Consider the following 20,255-nt stretch of genomic DNA (forward strand, 5'->3'; position numbering starts at 1 on the left):
TGTAATGAACTGGATGGTGTGTATTTGTACCACTGGCCTATACTGCATGGAATTACAACTGCTCATTTGTGTCATATGCCTTATACTGCTAATAGCAAATTGAGAGTATTCTTTACCTCATGTAGTGTACAGGTCTGTCCATCAAGGGCCTAATCCAAAGCCTGCTATTGAAGTCATTTTGGACTAAGCTCTGAGTTGGAGGATCTGATTTCTATCCTTGCCCACTGACATTCCAAGTGCCCATGCTATGCAATGCACTGATAGCTACTAAGTTTTTAAGTGGTTGTGGATTTATATTATGAATGCAATGGGCAGACATAGTGGATTAGAAATGACAGTTGACCAATCCAACAGGCCTGGTGGAGCACTGCGAGTAGGAGAGAGCAGGGGCATATGTGAAACAAGATATTGAAGGGATTCAGTTTGCAGACAATTACTGTGAATCAGGGAGACAGACAAGTTTAGGCATTTTGAATGCTTAAAAGAGTCGAGCAGTGTATGTCCATTCTCGGTGGGCTCCACTGAGGTCCTGCAGTGGAGGATCATGTTGGCAGTGGATCTGGCTGAGAAATGTCAAATTTAGAACGTTTCCAACAAAAAACTGCACACATTGTTCATGAAAACATTTGTGAAAAATGTATCCCTTTTTTCAACCAGCTGCAGGTGTCAGTGCCTCTCCTCCACCACTCAGAGAAACAGTCACCCACCCAGTACCCTTGAGAACAAGGTCCTTCTCACCTCCTTAGCAACCCTGCTAACTGCCAGACTATCTCACCACTTCCTTCATCACACTGAGAGCCTCATGCTCCCCAGCTATTTCTCCTCTGCCATCATGTCAGCCCTATTGAACTGAGTTGCTCCATTTCACTTACTTCTCTGCCCCAGGCCAACCTGCCACTCCAACCTACCTGCCTACTGTAAGTGAAGATGAGAGGACAGGCTGGGGAAAGAGGGAGTTCTAAAAAGGGAGGAGGTTGGAACAAGAAGACACTTACCGTGTCTTCATTAAAGCCTTGACCTGCCTTGCATCTCACTCACTAGAAGTCCTCCTTTCATTTCATCCCTTCCACAAGGCCAGGCAATCTCCCATCTGTAAATAAATAAGCTTGTTCCTAGGTGACATTCACCTGGATATTAACTAGTTTCCAAAAGATTACGGTTCCTATTTGGCATCTCCCATTTCAAAAGTCTGAAAAAAGTAAGGGAAATCAGAATAAAAAGGCCCCAAGTTCCCCTGTCCCTAGCTGAGATATTGCCGCATTCTCAGAGAACACACCCTGTAGATATCGTCAGTGCTTAAGAAACTAATCACCATGGTGCAGCTTTGAATGTCCCACTTTGTGAGTTTTACAAGTTCCCTAAATGCTATTATTTTAACATTGGTTTTAATCTTGAATATGCTTTAAAGCACTGAGTGGTTGATCTTCAAATGTTTAATTCATAATTTATCCTATGAATAGAGTGTGGGAAAGAAAGATCATATAAAAAGACAAATGTTTGTGGCAATTTTTATGGAGGATTGGTTCAGTTCTTCAGCCACTGTCTAGAGAAATACTAAGCTGAAATTCCATTGGAAAAATATTGCAAAGAAATAGAGAATAGCTGTGTGTGTGTGTGTGAGATACATAACAAAGAGATGACAAGCTTATCTGAGTGATTACATTGCAGAAAAAACTCCCAGTCATGGTAGAGCATAAATGATCCATAACCCTTTTTCATAACCATTGTATTGTGGTTTTCCTAATGGCTACAAACAGGCATATTGCCAACACCACCAATCATACTTTAGGACTTTTAAGCATAGGCTGTTTATGATGCCTGGAATGAATGAAGTCAACAGATGGTACCATCAGCTGACTTGTACTACAAGACACAAATTGCTCAAAGGCACTTCTCCAGTGAGTAGAATTATACTGCTATGGAATTACTGTATGTTTGATGTGTTGAAATGATGATTTTAATAAGTACTAGCAAATTTTATAGATAATTACTCCTCAGTATTTAGAATGTTGTTTGTTTTATGCTGCAGCTAGTATATGAAGATTCAAATTTTAATGTTACCTCTGAACCTCATTTTCCTATTTTAAGAAATATATAAATAAATATGTATTGAAATATATGACATATGCTGTGGAAGAGAATATATACAATGACAACATTCACCAAGGCAGTAGTTAGAATCCACTTTCCAAAAGCAAAGAGGTGCAGCTAGAATAATGCTAGCGTGAGGACCCTGGGATAAATATCTTTGTAGAAAGGGTTTTATATTGTAAACTTCTGCATTTAGCAATCACTTGTAAATCTTGTTTGAATGTGTGTTCATGGTTGTACTTGTATTGAGTGTACATTTGGTAATAGATGTAGCAAGTAGACTAGCTGAAAATTTTCTCTCAGAACTTCTATTTGTGTGTTTGATTAAATGAACACTTTCATAGAAATTGTCTGATTTCCTTGGAAAAAAAAAAGTTTAAATGGAAATTTGAAAACCTGAAAGGAAAAATTTTTTCAAAAGCTTTTTTTGGTTTAGGACTGACCTCTTTTTGACATTTAGCCAAAATTCACAACCGGTGGGGGAGGGTCCAATTTTTTGTTTTTCAAGCAGTTTTCAATAAGTTCTAGTACCAAGTATTGTGTAATTCAGGACTATGAGAATAACTGGGTTTTTTTTTCCCATCCACAGTTCCAAAAAACTGGTGCGGAGTGTGTCACTTTGGGTTGACCCAAAACATTTTTTAAAACCTTTTTGTTGAACTGAAATGTCAGGAAAATTAGGTTTGGATTGAACTAAACATTTTGTTACACCTAAAATGAAATGTTTGCTTTTGATTTCAAGTTTTTTTTACATTTTTTTTTATAAAAAGGAAGGACATCTTGAAATAAAAAGTTGGCTTGAACTGAAAAACAAAAAGGTTTCACTTAGAAAATGTCAAAACAAAATGTTGATTTATTTTTCAGAATTTTTTTAATGAAATAATTCAGTGAATTTAACATGAATTTGCAAAATGTTTCAGCTGACTGAGAAAAAGTTTCAGTTTAAAAATTTTGTCCATTGAATGGAAGTGTAGGAATGGCAGCTACCTCTTTAAGAGAGGGTGAGGCACTTTTATTGCTGATGAGAAATCCAACTGCCTCCCTCTCTAGCACAGGGAAGCTCCAGCCTGTAGGAAGCTCCATTAAAAGACCAGTTAGAACTCACGTAATAAAATTATTGTTCAAGGGCCAGATTTTCAAATGGCCTCAGCACTTCGTACCTCCCAACGTGAAATCTGTGGTCAATATGCTGAGCTCCTTGAAAAAATCTCTGAGAAACAAAATTTCTTCCTTGAAGGTGTGACGTTAAGCCACTTCCCAGCATATAAACTGTACTAAGAGAATTATAGCTGAGATCAGGGCCGACAAGAGGGTGAGGGGAAGCCGGTACAAATTACCGGGGCCTGGCGGTCCGGAAGGGAGCCTGGGGCCCGGCTTCCTTGGCCCTGTTTAGCCAGTCTGCCCTTGCTGGGGGGCCTCCAAAAATTTTTTCACCAGGGCCCGAACCCGCTCTTGGTGGCCCTGGCTGAATGAGAAAAGAATGTTAACAGCAAAGGAGTAAGGTTAACAAGAGGGGAGGGAGGAGGGAAGAACTTTACCCTTTGATCATGTCATCTGGGTCTGTTTGGCTCCTTAGAATCACCTCTGTTTACTGACTCAGAAATAGAAATTACCCCACCACAAGATTTCATCTTGGTCTTCTGGATCTTTCCTTAACAATGTCAGCAATGTTAATAAACCATCTGGGCTACAGTGCTACATTAAAAATAAAGTTCGCCTGACTGTCTGCTGACTGTAAATAAACCTGACTGTACTCATGCTGTCTCTTATCCCCAGATCCTCACAGTGAAGTACATGCATACACCCAGTCACGTGCACACACGTGCACCTACACAAAAATGCACACTTACTCACACACACATCCATGAACATGCAGATGCTGTCTCCTAGCAGAGGCCCTGATGCTGACAGTGGATGCGTGCCCATGTATGTACATGTGTACATGCGTGCACATTCATGTGCACACAAGTAAAGAATGAAAGCCATATGGGATGATTCCCAGAGGTCCTGAGTGCAAACAACACCCATTGACATGAGTCGGACTTCTGAGGTTTCAGAACTTTCAAAAATCAGGGCACTAATGTGTTGCACTGAAAAATCAGTCAGCCTGGCAAAAGTAGCTCTCACCTGACCAACATCCACTTTCAGATTACATGGGCCTTCCATAGACCTTTACTTCCAGTGATGCGTTCAGAATTTGAACTCACTCTGTACTGCAAAGACATGCATTTTCCTGCTCTGATGTATCTGTGCTAGTCTGGTCATCACATATTTATTGATTATTTGTATTGGGCTGCTGTGGAATTTGCCCTATTTCAATACTTCTCATGCCCACTTATGCCTCTCTGCAGGCTTGCATGTCCAACTATCATATAGCTTTTGTCATCACAAACTGACCTGGCTGTATGCCACAACTGCGTCTTCTTTGCTTGTACAAATCGCTGACTTGAATGGGGCTACCTATAAGTCACAAATGTGCTTAAGTGCTTTGCTGGATTGGGGCTCGGGTCTGTCACTGCCACATTCCTTCCGCCCCAGGCTTTTAGTGCCCCTGTTTCTGCACAGGACATGAGAGCGTTTGGCCCATAGCATACAGGAGGCAGTTTGCACAGGAAATCACATGAAACAGGCAAACTATGCCTATAACACGTAGGCACTATAATTGCACCACGTTGGATCATGGACCACTTGTCTTTTAGTTGAATGGGGGCAGAACTTGGTGCAGTAGTAAGTTTAGACAAGAAGAAATTGTTCATCATCATGTTAGCAAGCTGAAATGAAACCTTCAATGTTAGCAAGAGAACAAATAAAACTAAAGAGGTCAGATGAATTTCACTCTCCTAGTTGCAAGCACACGATAAAACTGGCAAAAATGGTGGGGCGAAGCAGAAATTCTTTACTGAGGCAATTAACGCTCTTATTGGGTTTCTTGTTGAATCACAACAAACTTTCATGGGTTAAAGAAATAAGAAGGGACAGTGTAGCAAAAATATTTGGAGCTCGATATTACTGGCTTCCTTTCTTGGATTTTTATGGAACTGTGCGCATAAGTATGTTACCTGTCATCAACACGTTGGGATGTCTGAAACAGATGGGAACAATGTGACCCTAATCATTCCCAACCAAAGCTGATTGCAACACACATGGTCTTATATATTTCAAAAGTGTGTTTGGCTTCTATAATTCATCCACGGGAAAGAGGAGCATGCAGCCTGAATGGATTAATCTTAGTTTTCAAAGGGAGATCGTTCAGATTTTAGATTTATTTGACAATCTGAAAATCATTAACTTGGTGAAGATTTTTTTTCTGGATTCTAAATCTTTGTTTTTCTGTTTAAAAGCCCATCTTTAAATCATTTCTGAGAAAAATTTTAAATGGCAAACAGCTTTTCAGGACCTACAAAATGTAAGAGTGTGCGAGCTCTCTTTCTTGGTTCTGCAATATTTAATTAACCAATATAAGCCCAGTGCTATGCTGACATCATTGGGTACATTGGTGTGCTGGGAAATAATAATAGTAATTGGTTTCTGGATGCTGGAGGAATTATGGGATTTTGCAGGAGGGATTGTGGGAGAGTTAAGAATTTGACATTTTCTCCTGCAGTCCCTGGGAACGTGTGCAACACTCCAGTTGGAAGCAGTGCTAGGCACTCTGGGATGCATGCCCAGAAGGCATTCCCGCTTAAACAATTGAATGGAGCATGAGTGTGAAACTGGGCATAACACAGAGGATTAATACAGTATGTGTGTGCAATGACTGCTAACTAGCACAATTTAAAAACCATCAAGGTAATTCTAGAGTGTGGAGAGACACTTTCATGCACAAACAAGGGGGTTGGATTGGGCATTACTTTTGAGTATGTACTAATGGGGGTGGGGGTGAGGTTTCTTGGTTACAATCTGTCCCTGCAAGCTGCATAACAGCTCAGAGTGCAGCAGCTGAAAGAGCAATAAACACATTCTAAGTTGTGGTCGTTCTTTAATTTCACTTCTGTCTTCTTTGCTTTTCCCCAACCCTGTTCTGCTAGTTCACATACAGCAGCATGTGGCAGGGATGGAGGGGGGTAGAAAAGTGGAGCAGCTAAAAGTAGAAGAGTTGAGCAGGGGGAAAGTGTGTGTGTGTGAGGGGGGTGATCAGAGGGAAAGTGGAACACACATTAGGAGTGGGAAGTAATCAGGAAATAAGGAGGGACGGGGAAGAAAAACGAGAAGCAGCCAGGAAATAGGATGAGAAAGGGGAGTGAAGATGAACCAAAGGATGGGAGAGAAGTAGTTAAAATTGATGATGAAGAAGAGAAAACATAATACTTTGTAATGTCACAGTGGCTGTCATCCGAGGATCTCAAAGCACTTTAGAGATATTAATGAATTAAGACTTATAACAACCCATGAGGAAGGTAAATATTATTATTCCCATATTACAGATAGGGAAACGGGTGCAGAGAGGCTAGGTGATTTAGCCACCATCACACAGAAAGCCTGTGGCCGTGGTGAGTACAATCCACATTTCCTGAGTCCTAGTTCTGTCTCTTAACTCAGGAATACTGCCTCTACTAGGAAATGAGGATGGGAGCTTGGGGAGTGGTTATCTCTTCTCTCTACTTCCCTCAGGGATGGGCAGATCAATTGTTGGTTGGTGAGTGGGGGGCAGGGGGAGCCAGAGTTGTGGGCATGAGTTGAGAGGAGAGAATATAGAAAAGGCCACAATTGATAGAATAGACTTCAAGTTTTGGGCCTCAAGGGTCACACCCAAAGCTTATGGCAGTCACCGACTTCCATGGGCGTTGGATCAGTATCCCTAAAGGGGAATTAGAAACAGTGGAAAGAAAAAAACCTTCAATTCGCTTTCTAAAAGTACATGACAGTGTTCTGTTAAAGGACTTTGCCCTCATAATACCAGGCACTTGAAGTGCATGGGAAACTATTTTTCATTTTATTTCCCTTCTCTCATAGAGTCTTTGTCCTTCATTTTTGTATGCAGAGTTGAGAAGTTGCGATCTGAGTACAAAGGAGGCCAAGTGCAAAAAGAACAGCTGAACACATCAGTAAAAATAAAAATAGACCAGGTAACAGCTTGGTGCGGGGGGACACGGAAACCCCTCCGTCTTATTCCTCGAACCTCTTAGTTCAGAAAATCGTAGACATTTGAGATGAGAGGGAAATACTTCTGTATATTCTGTCTTACAAACATCATGCAGCGAAAAGGATACTGTTTCTTTAGAAATGTGTATCTAGTGAAAAAGGAGCCACTGCAGTAAATTGTGTGTCGTAGAGATTATGAAGTTTTGTTCAGTTTTGTTTTCTTGAAAATGTTATGATATAGATGTACCAGTTATTTCTCTTGCACACTTATAGCGTATTAGAGAGAGAAAATACCAGTGAAGTCACTTACTCCATCCTGATGGCAATGCGGTATATTCTATAGTGCTCTCCAGTGCTTTGGTTTTACATTTCAGGCCACTGAACTTCCACCATGTGCAGTTGAGATGAACTGACCCAGCTGCATCCAGATTTGGATCTGTATGTTGCAAAAGCTAGGATTCAGGGCAGGAATTTTTATCTGAATCCCAATAGCAGAGTGGATTTGAATCTGGCAACAGAATGAAAATGATGTAATCCCTAGCAATTGTGCAAGGGCTTCTGGAACTTGTATTTCCAACAGGCAGCAACTGTAATGATTCCTGCCCTGTGGGAGGGTGTGAAGGAGGGCAAGGTGAAAACAGGTATGTGTGTTTAGTAGGCTACTAGATCCCAGAATCTCCCTATGTGATTGGACAGCCCTGACTGGGACTAGAACCTCTTAAAGCAGCAGGCAGTTGGGACCACTGAATAGTTCTGGAGATAAGTGGTTTCACACTTGCATGCCCAGCTTTTCCCAGTTTGATCTGTGTGCCCCATCTTAGAAGATAAAAATGGTGAATGAGGATGAGAGCAATCGTGAGAGAGGGGCCTGAGCAGGGTCTTTTTCTGTTTCTTGAATTCTGGAGGTGAAACTTGTCTTTTTCCAGGTTTTTAAATTGATTGTAGTTAAACCTGGAAGATGGATCTGGTGTTTCTGATCCCAACCCCCCAAAGTAAACATTTTTAGATTAGAATTCCAGGACAGGCTTTACTTGGGAGATTGTTCCAGGGAATGACAGATCTGACTGTCAGGAAATTTTTCTTAACTTTCAACCTGATTTTCTCTTTTTTTAATTTCATCTCTTTATTTCTGGTTACATTTTTAGCTGTGTTACATGTTGTTAGTATCACATTGTTGAAAAGAGAGAGCAGAGGATTTCCTTCTACCACCTCCTGGATTATGCAGGAGGACAGACAAACTTCCTTGAGCAGGAAGAACATGTCCCATCATGAATACAGTGCTGTTGCAGGTTAAGAACCAAAATCTGTCCCTAATCTTGCCATCCCAGCCAGTATGTACAATATTGCTTTGCTAGGCATGCAAAATTATAACAGAACTATCATTGCACACTTTTTAGAACTGGGAGTAATACACCTTGAAAGAACAAGCAATGGGAGTGTGGTTAAAATGAGGATGGAAGGAACTGGGTGGGGGGGGCAGGATGCTGATAAAATCAGGTTTCCATGTTAGCTTGTTTTTCGTTACAGCTCTGGGAATACTGCTCTAGTTCATTCCTGCAGTCAACAGGAAGACTGTAAACATATTTGTTTGGGGCATGGAAAAATTATGGGGAAAAAAAGCCAAACAAGTATATATTAGACCAAAATATATTAGTGGGCTTCTCACTAACCACCCTTTTTGGCCTATGACAACGGACCACTTCACCTTGAATGGTCCCTATTTATGCTAAACTATCTGGTCGGTCTTGTTTTCAGCTGTGACATTCCTGGTATCTTTCCTAGACCTGAAGAAGAGCTCTCTGTGGAGCTTGAAAGCTTGTTTCTCTCTCACAAATAGAAGTTGCTCCAATAAAAGATATTACCTCACCCACCTTGTCTCTCTAATATAGATCAGGGGCAGCTGACATTTAATTTGTCTAAAGAAAATGACCTTGAAGAAAAGAGTTCTCTTGACGAGGGAGGTGTGATGATGGCAGACCAGGTGCCAGCTCTTGCCAAGGCTTTAGGCCTCAGCCGAGCACTGGCAAATTCATTCCTGGAAACCAATCCAGTTCTCCTGTACGTTAGTATGGTTAAGATGGGTACTGGAATTATAACAATATGTTTAGACTTCGAGAAATGCTTGTAAGTTGCTACAAGTATTAATTCTACTTATAAGGTCTGTATCTCATACTATAAGATAACATGTAAGTGTTTCCTATATATCTGTAAAACATTTGTTCTGAACTATATAACCAGGGCCCTACCAAATTCATGGTCCATTTTGGTCAATTTCATGGTCATAGGATTTTAAAAATTGCAAATTTCATGATTTCAGCTATTTAAATCTAAAATTTCAGTGTTGTAATTGTAGGGGTCCTGACCAATAAAGGACTTGTGGGAGGGAGGGTTGTAAGGTACTGCTACCCTTATTACTGCACTGCTGTGCTGCCTTTGGATCTGGGCAGCTGGAAAGCAGAGCCACGGCCAGCAGCAATGTAGAAGTAAGGGTCCATGGTATGGTATTGCCATCCTTACTTCTGTGCTGCTGCTTCCTTCAGAGCTGGGCACCCAGTCAACCGCCGCTGTTCTCCTGCTGCCCAGCTCTGAAGTCAGTGCAGAAGTAAAGATGGCAATACTATGACCTCCCTTAAATAATCTTGTGGCCCCCTGCAACTTTCTTTTGGGTCAGGACCCCCAGTTTAAGAAACGCTGGCCTCCTCCCTGAAATCTGTGTAGTGTAGGGTAAAAGTACACACAAGACCAGATTTCACAGTCTGTGACACATTTTTCATGGTCGTGAATTTGGTAGGCCCCAAAATATAACTCACCAAACAAGAAAAAACTTTGCCTAGTGCTAAATGCTAAATCCTTAGGAATTAGTATTTTCTCTTGCCCATCAGGAAGGACTATCAAAACTGAATGGGCCACTATGGGACAACACATTACAAAGACTTTTGCACGTAGCCTTTGCACGGGCAATTAGCAAAGGGCTTGTCCCATCAGCTTGAATTCTGGAAGAAGGAAATAAGATAGCTGGCATGAATATTTTTCTTCTCTTTGCTGCTTGGACTTTTTCAGGGTTGGAGCTAGGAAACAGAAGCAGAGATCCTTAGGGCCAAACTGGGTTAGCTCTAAAAGACATTCAGTGCTGACAGATTGCTACAAGTATGTGACATTTTGGGACCATAACATGTAACTCATTTGTGTATACATGTTTGCCTGCTTTAACCTGTAAATAACTCTCTCATTTCTTTTTTCCTAGTTAATATATCCTTAGTTGGTTTACTGTAGGATTGGCTACAAGTGTTGTCTTTGGTGTGAGATCTGAGGTACAAATTGACCTAGGATAAGTGACTGATCCCTTGGGACTGGAAGCAACCTGAATCTTTTGTAATCTTTGGTATGTGGCAACCAACAATTACCAATTCCAGCTTGCAAGGTGGCAAGATAGAATGGAATGCCCAAGGGGACTGTCTGTGACTCCATGGTAATACTGTTATAGTGCTTCAGCAGTTCACACTTGTTACTGGGTTGGTGAAATCTAGTTATAGAACATACCTCCAGTCTGGGGTCTCTGCTCTGCTTTTTTGACAGTCTGCCCTGAAACTGGCACTCAGAGTCATGAGCCCCTCCAGAGAGCAGTACAGATGTTTGTGTGCTCTGCTGGGCAAATGTATAAAACAGGCCACACCTGTGGGCAGGGGACATGGGCCTAGCTTGGAGGAGCTCTGGGAGTTTTACTGCGTATTTATGTTCCCTCATACCTAAAACTGCTCCTTTCTCCTCTTAATGGCTACGTCGTCGTTTTCTTGGTAACATTTATATTACAATGGGCATTCACAAAACAATCACATGCTCCTTACTCACCTTAGCACTCTTCATGCCATGTTTTACTCCTTTGCCCCATAATGCCAGCTGCCCCCTCTATCTGCCACACTAATTTGCTCCTCTAATATGTAGGGCTTTTCTACAGCATGCTGATACTACACTTTAAGGTTTCCTCTTTCATTCATCCATCTCTAGCTCTGCCAAACCTAAACAACATTCAACAAATATCTAAAGACCTCTAAAACTATCACAGAATATCTCTGCCCAAAGTCTCAGCTGGTATAAATTGGTGCATCTCCCTTGAAGTCGACCACTTGCACCAACTAAGGATCTGGCCCCTTCTCTTTACCTGTGTGTGGGGCAGTGCAGAGGCTTTCCCCCATTTCCTCCCCCTAAAAGGATTTGATGGATGGGGGTAAGTCTGGGCACCACCCTCCCAGGATTCCTAACTCCCAGCAGTATGATGAAAGCCATTTTCTCCTGGTCACCTGGTAACATCAGTATCTGACAATACCTGCTAGCCAGGTACGTGGTGGTCACACCTGAGATTTTCTGGCACTTTTACTTAGGTCTTATTGGGGCCATTCTCTGTGTGCTTTTCTCTCACTTAGGGATGAGATCACTCTGCAGCCTCTTCCTTCGTTCTACTGAAAGCTCAGCCAAGACAAAGACACAAAGTTTACAGATGTAACCCGTCTATGGTAAATGACATCTCTATTTAAAATCAGGTGATTTATCTAGTCAGACATTTGTGATTTGGCATTATACTGCACATGGATAAATGCCAAGTAGAATTAACCACTCAGAGTACAATAGCTCCCTGAAACAAATTGTCTAGGGTGTATTAGTGATATTATGACATACAGAAATATAAATACATCATATGAGGTGCACTGTCTCCCTCTGGGTATACCTAATAAGGCTGTAAATTCGTCAGAGAATGATGGTGTTATAACAAGCCATGATGCAATGTCCCAAGGACCCCTGAGTAGAATCTCTATGTATTTTGAGGCTATATCTTTAATTTATGTCTTTTGTCTTCCTCCTCTTTCTCCCTTGTCTCTTTCCCCATTCTTTGTCTCCCTCACACATTTCTGATTCTTGACAATCTAAATTATAAACTTATTTAAATTCCAAAAAAGTATATAATAGGCTTCTTGGGATACCTTTATCATGCCAGTATATATGAATAATAATGTTAGAAGCAGATGTTTTTACTGAGTCGAGTGCAACCTTTTGCTGCGGAACTGAAAGACGGTCAGCCAGCACCAATTGTGTCCTAAGGCCGAAAACCATTTCATAACTCATATTTAAGGACTGATGGCTAAAAGTGAGGAGAGTCTTCATAGCCTTCCCATGCTGAATATAGGGCAAGCAGGTCAGTTTCTATGAACATGCAAGCATGCCTACAAATTTCATTTTGTTCCCAGAATATACCCCCACATATGTCCATACATGACTCTGTATGTACTGAAAGAGGCCAAAGACGAGCATTTGTTCTGACTGAATATTTGTCCCAGGACCTGATTCCTGTGCAACTATTGCTAATGCTATTGGTAAAAGTCCTGAGATTTATTTAATAGATTCATATAGTTTAAGGCCAGAAGAGGCCTTTTGATCATAAAAACACAGGCCATTAAATTTCACCCAGTTTCCTCAGTATTGAGCCCAATAAGTAGAGTTTGCTTAAAGCATATTTTCCAGTGTGGCATCGAGTCTTAATCTGAAGATATCAAGAAAAAGTCACTTGATAGTTTATTCCAACAGTTAATCACCCTCACTGTTAAAAACTGCACCTCAATTCTAACTTGAGTTTGTCTGACTTCAACCATTGGTTGTTATTATGCCTTTCTCTGCTAGATTAAAGATCCCTTTAGTATTCAGCATTTTCTCCTTAAGAAGGTATATATACTCTGTGATCAAATCACCTCTTAATCTTTTTGGATGAGCTAAAAAGATGAACTCCTTATGTTTCTCATTGTAAGGCATTTTCTCCAGCCTCAAATCATTTCTGTGGCTCTTTTCTGCATTTGCTCCAGTTTTTCAACATCCTTCTTAAAATGTGCATGGCAGAACTGGACACAGTATTGCAGTATTGCTCTCACCAATGTCATATACATAGGTAAAATCACCTCCGTACTCTTACTCACTACTCCGATGTTTACATCCAAGGATCACATTAGGACTTTTTGCACAGTATTGCACTGTGTGATGGGAGCTCAATTGTTTGTCCACAGGTATCTCTAAATCCTTTTCAGAGTCACTACTTTTCATTCTGTAGGCATGACCTGTATTCCTTGTGCCTACATGTATAACTTTGTATTTGGCTGTATTAAAGCTCAGCTTACCAAGTGATCCAGATCATTATTTACCACTCTGCTAATCTTTGTATTATCCTCAAATTTTTTCAGTAGCCATTCTAATATTTATTTCCAGATCATTAATGAAAATGTTGAACAGTGTTGGGCCTAGGACTGAGCCCTGCAGGATTGTACTAGAAACCCCTTCACCTGCCATTCAGTGACTAGTTCCCATTGACCCACAACTTTTTGAGAACTATAAGTTAGCCAATTCTTAATGCATTTAACATATGCTTTATTGACATTGTATAGTGTTCATTTTCTAATCAGAATGTCGGGTGGTATTAAATCAAATGCCTTACAAAAGTCTAAGTATATTATAACTACACAGTTACCTTTATCAACCAAATGTATAATATCATGAAAGAATGAAACCAGGTTTATTTGACAAGACCTATTTTCCATAAAGCTATCTTTGCTGGCATTAATTATATTCCTGCCCTTTTCATTCTTTATCAGTTGATCATATATCAGCTTGTCCATTATTTTACCTGACATTGATGTCAGGTTAACCATCCTATAGTTACCTGGGTCATGGTTCTTGCCCTTTCAGAATATTGGCACAACAGTAGCACTCTTCCAGTCTTCTTGACTTTCCTCAGTATTTCAAGATTTATTAAAAATTAACATTAGAAAGCCAAAGGTCTCCTTAGCCAACTCTTTTAGGAATCTTGGACGCAAGGAAACTTAGTTAGTCTCAAAAATACACCCTTTCGTGTGGTAAGATGGAGACATTTTTGTTTTACTAACACATACAGCAGCAGGTATATCCATACAGCAATCCATGATTGCAACCTATAGAGCAGAGAAATGTGGTGTGTGTGTGTCATTTGTTGTTTGTGAAGTCCTAAAAGGTAGTCCCCGGCATGCATCAGCTTTAAAACCAAGGTGCAGCCATAGCTGTAAATTGTTCCATTTTTAATTAGGTATTGTCTTTGGTCCTCCTAGTGTGGAAGAATCCTTGGCTGGCATCAAGGGTGTGATGGGATGGCATGAGACAAGGAGGCATGTCAAGGATGGGAGATGGTGGGACCAGAGCACAATGTGCTTCAGCAGTTCTGATTGGAGGAGTGGCTCAGGGCTGCCCAGGGTGGGGGGACAAGTGGGGCAATTTGCCCCAGGCCCAGCAGGGGCCCCGCGAGCCCTGGCCCAGCGGCGGTCTGGGTCTTTGGCCAACATTTTGGTGGCGGGGGGCCCTTCAGTGCTGTCGAAGACGCGGAGCGACTGAAGGGCCCCCCGCCACCGAAACACCCCGCAAGCCCTGGCCCAGCAGTGATCTGAGTCTTCAGTGACATTTCAGCAGCAGGGGGTCCTTCAGTCACTCTGGGTCTTCGGTGGCATTTCGACGGCAGGGGGCCCTTCAGTGCTGCCAAACACGTGGAATGACTGAAGGGCCCCCCGCCACCAAAATGCCCTGCAAGCCCTGGCCTGGCGGTGGTCCGGGTCTTCAGTGGCATTTCGGCAGCCGGGGGACCCTTCAGTCGCTCCGGGTCTTCCATGGCATTTCAGCGGCGGAGGGCCCTTCAGTGCTGCCAAAGACGGCGGAGAGACTGAAGGGTCCCCCGCCGCCAAAATACCGCCGAAGACCCGGACCGCCGCTGGGTGAGTACAAGCATCGCAGCTCCCCTGCTTTGCCCCAGGCCCCCTGAATCCTCTGGGCAGCCCTGGAGTGGCTCACTGAAGATTCTTAGTGCAAGTTAGAGCAGCCCTGAGGCTCCTCTGACCAGTGCCAGGAGCTCCTCCCACAGCCCTCAGGATCGTGGGGAGAGGAAGATAGTAGAAAGTGCTGCTCTGACAGGCCTGTGGATCCAGCCCACAGGTTACACCTCTTCAGGGCTGGCTCCAGGGGTTTTGCCGCCCCAAGGAGCCAAAAAAAAAAAAAAAATCCGCAATCGCGATCTGCAGCAATTCAGCAGGAGGTCCTTCACTCTGAGTGGGAGTGAGAGACCCTCTGCCGAATTGCCGCCGAATACCTGAAGGTGCCACCCCACTCCGGAGTTGCTGCCCCAAGCACCTGCTTGATAAGCTGGTGCCTGGAGCTGGCCCTGTACTCTTTTTCAGACAGGGGAAGCCATAGCTGAATTTCTGCCTTAATTTCATGACGAAAGTGGTCAGATCTTTGTACAGCTTGTTTAATTGCCTCTGTTTCAGGATTCTGCTGGGGCTTTTGAGAGTCTTGTCCCGGTGTTGTGCCAAGCCATCTCCCATCCCATATATCACTTCCAGCATGAACACTACAGGGTGAAAGCTTACATTCTCTTTTCAGAAGTATTCTTGCAAGTAAAACTCCATCAGGTGAATGCTCTTGGAAAGTGAACCCTAAAGAAGCAGGAGCATGGTTGGAGTTAATCCATTTTTAAATTCAAGCAAATACTCATGGATATTTTTTGCAGTATTAACTCGACTCTAGTTACCTACTGAGATGAGAAACATTTCAGATTGTCTTGCCCATTTAGGCGCCAGTAGCCTATTCATTTCCTATCACCTTAAATTCAGTGCTGCTTATTTTTTCTGCCTCTGCATTCAAACCTTTCTATCAGCATCTCACAGGAGTTTGGGAATGTATTGGGTTATTTCAAAGTAATTTTGCTCACAGCATTTCATTACTTTGACTGAATTGAACTGCTCAGCTCTCCAAGAGCACCCAAATTACAGTTTCATGCAAATACATATTTTTATCAAACCAACAACATAATAACAAAAGCATACACAGCATTTGCAGCTGATGGATTGCATGGTTGTTATTCTAGCTACACTATTATGCAGTCTTGGATTTGGCTGATGAACTTTTTTAAAAAGGAAATCATCACAGCATTAATATTTTACCGCTGAATTTTATGCTAGCACTCAGAAAAGCTTTCTTTAATAACCAAACTCTGCTACTGTTTTTTTTAAAGATCTTGAAATTTGTGAGTCTAATGCTCACTTACACCATGGCCCTTTGCACTGCTACATAAGTGTAAAGGGATGTTAATTTAAATGAGAATCAGTCCCTATGAGACCGTGGAAACCTTTACTAAGATTTTGTCATTAGACCCCTATGTCACCTCTGTTCTGTCTCTTTACACTGATCTACCATCAAAATCAATGGAATAATTGTCCAAACTGGAGCTGTACCAAAACTTGGCACAAACCTACTTAGTTGTATGAATTGGCACAAATGGTAAACTCTAATCAGTTCTCAAAGAGTAAACCTATGCCTCGGCCTGTTTTTTGAGTGAACTCAGGTAGATTTATGGTTTTGCACCGAAATCACACAAAAATTATCAGTTTCCCTCATCTTGATATAAAACTCTGTGAAACTTGAGAATTTGAATGACTTTTCCTTTGATCCAAACAGTCTTTCCCTTCCTCCCCATTCCCATTTTTGGTCAAAGAATATACTGAGCAATAGCATTTTGATCTGACTGAATTTTAGCAAACAAAATGGTTGTATAGGAATGCCCTAATGCAAATAATCTGTTACTCCTCTGTCATGGCATCTCCAGCAAAATCATGATTGTGATACCTTCAGCATCCATATTTTGAGATTCCTAAAAATGCAAATCCATTCATGACATATACAGATATAGGGATCCTCAGCTACTATAAAATGCATGCATGTAGCACTGGAGGCAGAACACGGACGTTTAGAACATAAGAATGGCCATATTGGGTCAGACCAAGGGTCCATTTAGCCTAGTATCCTGTCTTCCAACAGCAGCAAAGAATCCTGTGGCACCTTATAGACTAACAGACGTTTTGGAGCATGAGCTTTCGTGGGTGAATACCCACTTCCTCAGATGCATGTAATGGAAATATCCAGGGGCAGGTATATATATGTGTGCTAGCAAGCAAGCTAGAGATAACGAGGTCAGTTCAATCAGGGAGGATGAGGCCCTGTTCTAGCAGTTGAGGTGTGAAAACCAAGAGAGGAGAAACTGGTTCTGTAATTGGCAAGCCATTCACAGTCTTTGTTCAATCCTGAGCTGATGGTGTCAAATTTGCAGATGAACTGAAGCTCAGCAGTTTCTCTTTGAAGTCTGGTCCTGAAGTTTTTTTGCTGCAGGATGGCCACCTTAAGGTCTGCTATAGTGTGGCCAGGGAGGTTGAAGTGCTCTCCTACAGGTTTTTGTATATTGCCATTCCTAATGTCTGATTTGTGTCCATTTATCCTTTTTCGTAGAGACTGTCCAGTTTGGCCGATGTACATAGCAGAGGGGCATTGCTGGCATATGATGGCGTATATTACATTGGTGGATGTGCAGGTGAATGAACCAGTGATGGTGTGGCTGATCTGGTTAGGTCCTGTGATGGTGTCGCTGGTGTAGATATGTGGGCAGAGTTGGCATCGAGGCATCCATGCAACAAACCTCGATGCCAACTCTGCCCACATATCTACACCAGCGACACCATCACAGGACCTAACCAGATCAGCCACACCATCACTGGTTCATTCACCTGCACATCCACCAATGTAATATACGCCATCATATGCCAGCAATGCCCCTCTGCTATGTACATCGGCCAAACTGGACAGTCTCTACGAAAAAGGATAAATGGACACAAATCAGACATTAGGAATGGCAATATACAAAAACCTGTAGGAGAGCACTTCAACCTCCCTGGCCACACTATAGCAGACCTTAAGGTGGCCATCCTGCAGCAAAAAAACTTCAGGACCAGACTTCAAAGAGAAACTGCTGAGCTTCAGTTCATCTGCAAATTTGACACCATCAGCTCAGGATTGAACAAAGACTGTGAATGGCTTGCCAATTACAGAACCAGTTTCTCCTCTCTTGGTTTTCACACCTCAACTGCTAGAACAGGGCCTCATCCTCCCTGATTGAACTGACCTCGTTATCTCTAGCTTGCTTGCTAGCACACATATATATACCTGCCCCTGGATATTTCCATTACATGCATCTGAGGAAGTGGGTATTCACCCACGAAAGCTCATGCTCCAAAACGTCTGTTAGTCTATAAGGTGCCACAGGATTCTTTGCTGCTTTTACAGATCCAGACTAACACGGCTACCCTCTGATACTGTCTTCCAACAGTGGCCAATGCCTGGTGCCCCAGAGGGAATGAACAGAACAGGTAATCATCTAGTGATCCATCCCCTGTCGCCCATTCCCAGCTTCTGGCAAACAGAGGCTATGGTCACCATCCCTGCCCATCCTGGCTAAAAGCCATTGATGGACCTATCCTTCATGAATTTGTCTAGTTCTTTTTTGAACCCTGTTATAGTCTTGGCCTTCACAACATTATCTGGCAAAGAGTTCCACAGGTTGACTGTGCGCTGTGTGAAGAAAGACTTCCTTTTGCTTTTTTAAAATCTGCTGCCTGCTAATTTCATTTGATGACCCCTAGTTCTTGTGTTATGAGGAGTAAATAACACTTCCTTATTTACTTTCTCCACGCTGTCATGATTTTATAGACCTCTATCACATCCCGCCTTAATCGTCTCTTTTCCAAGCTGAAAAGTCCCAGTCTTTTTAATCTCTCCTCATACGAAAGCTCTTTCATATCCTATAATCATTTTTGTTGCCCTTTTCTGTATCTTTTCCAATTCCAATATATCTTTTTTGAGATGGGGTGACCCCATCTCATGAAGTATTCAAGATGTCGACATACCATGGATTTATACAGAGGCAATACGATATTTTCTGTCTTATTATCTATCCCTTTCTTAATGATTCCCAACATTCTGCTAGCTTTTTTGACTGCTGCTGCACGTTGAGTGGATGTTTTCAGAGACCTATCCACAATGACTTCAATATCTCTTTCTTGAGTGGTAATAGCTAATTTAGAACCCATTACTTTATATGTATAGTTGGGATTATGTTTTTCAATGTGCATTACTTTGCATTTATTAACATTGAATTTCATCTACCATTTTGTTGCCCATCACCCAGTTTTGTGAGATACCTTTGTAACTCTTCACAATCTGCTTTGGACTTAACTATCTTGTGTAGTTTTTTCCAGATCATTTATGAATATGTTGTCAAAGGCTTTCTGAAAATCTAAGTATACTATATTCACTGGATCACTTTTCCACATGCTTGTTGACCCTCTCAAAGAATTTTAGTAGATTGGTGAGGCATAATTTCCCTTTGCAAAAACCATGTTGACTCTTCCCCCAACAAATCATGTTCATACACAAGTCTGATGATTCTGTTCTTTACTATAATTTCACCATTTTGCCCTTTACTGAAGTTAACTGGCCCGCAATTGTCAGGATCACCTCTGAAGCCTTTTTTAAAACTTGGCGTCACATTAGCTATCCTCCAGTCATCTGGTACAGAAGCTGATTTAGGTGATGGGTTACATACCACAGTTAGTAGTTCTGCAATTTCACATTCAAGTTCCTTCAGAACTCTTAGGTGAATGCCATCTGGTACTGCTGACTTATTACTGTTTAGTTTATCAATTTGTTCCAAAATTTCCTCTAAACACACCTCAGTCTGGAACAGTTCATCAGATTTGTCACCTAAAAAGAGCAGTTCGGGGTTTGGGAATCTCCCTCACATCCTCAACTGTGAAGGCCGATGCAAAGAATTCATTTAGTTTCTCTGCAATGGCATTATCGTCCTTGAGTGCTCCTTTAGCATCTTGATCATCCAGTGGCCCCACTGGTTGTTTAGCAGGCTTCCACTTTCTGATGTACTTTAAAAAAAATGTTGCTATTACTTTTTGAGTTTTTGGCTAGCTGTTCTTCAAAAAAAAATTGGCCTTCCTAATTATATTTTTACATTTGCCGGAGTTTATGTGCCTTTCTATTTTCCTCACTAGGATTTAACTTCCACTGTTTAAAGGATGCCTTTTTGCCACTCACAGCTTCTTGTACTTTTTTGTTTAGCTACAATGACACTTATTTGGTTCTCTTACTGTATTTTTAAATGTGGGGTATACATTTAAGTTGAGCCTCTT

At 41.7% G+C, this 20,255-nt stretch overlaps 1 protein-coding gene across 1 annotated transcript in view; it reads left to right on the plus strand.

Moving 5' to 3' along the window:
• Window positions 1-1,860: 1,860 nt before the first annotated feature.
• The window catches only part of ECHDC1 (ethylmalonyl-CoA decarboxylase 1), a 92,191-nt gene continuing 73,796 nt past the window's right edge, over window positions 1,861-20,255 (plus strand). Inside the window, exon 1 of the mRNA XM_050949869.1 lies at window positions 1,861-1,898. The gene's annotated coding sequence lies outside the window, so the exon portion shown is untranslated. The remainder of the gene's footprint in view (window positions 1,899-20,255) is intronic.

The sequence above is a fragment of the Gopherus flavomarginatus genome, chromosome 4, assembly GCF_025201925.1.
Source record: "Gopherus flavomarginatus isolate rGopFla2 chromosome 4, rGopFla2.mat.asm, whole genome shotgun sequence".
Lineage (NCBI taxonomy): Eukaryota > Metazoa > Chordata > Testudines > Testudinidae > Gopherus > Gopherus flavomarginatus.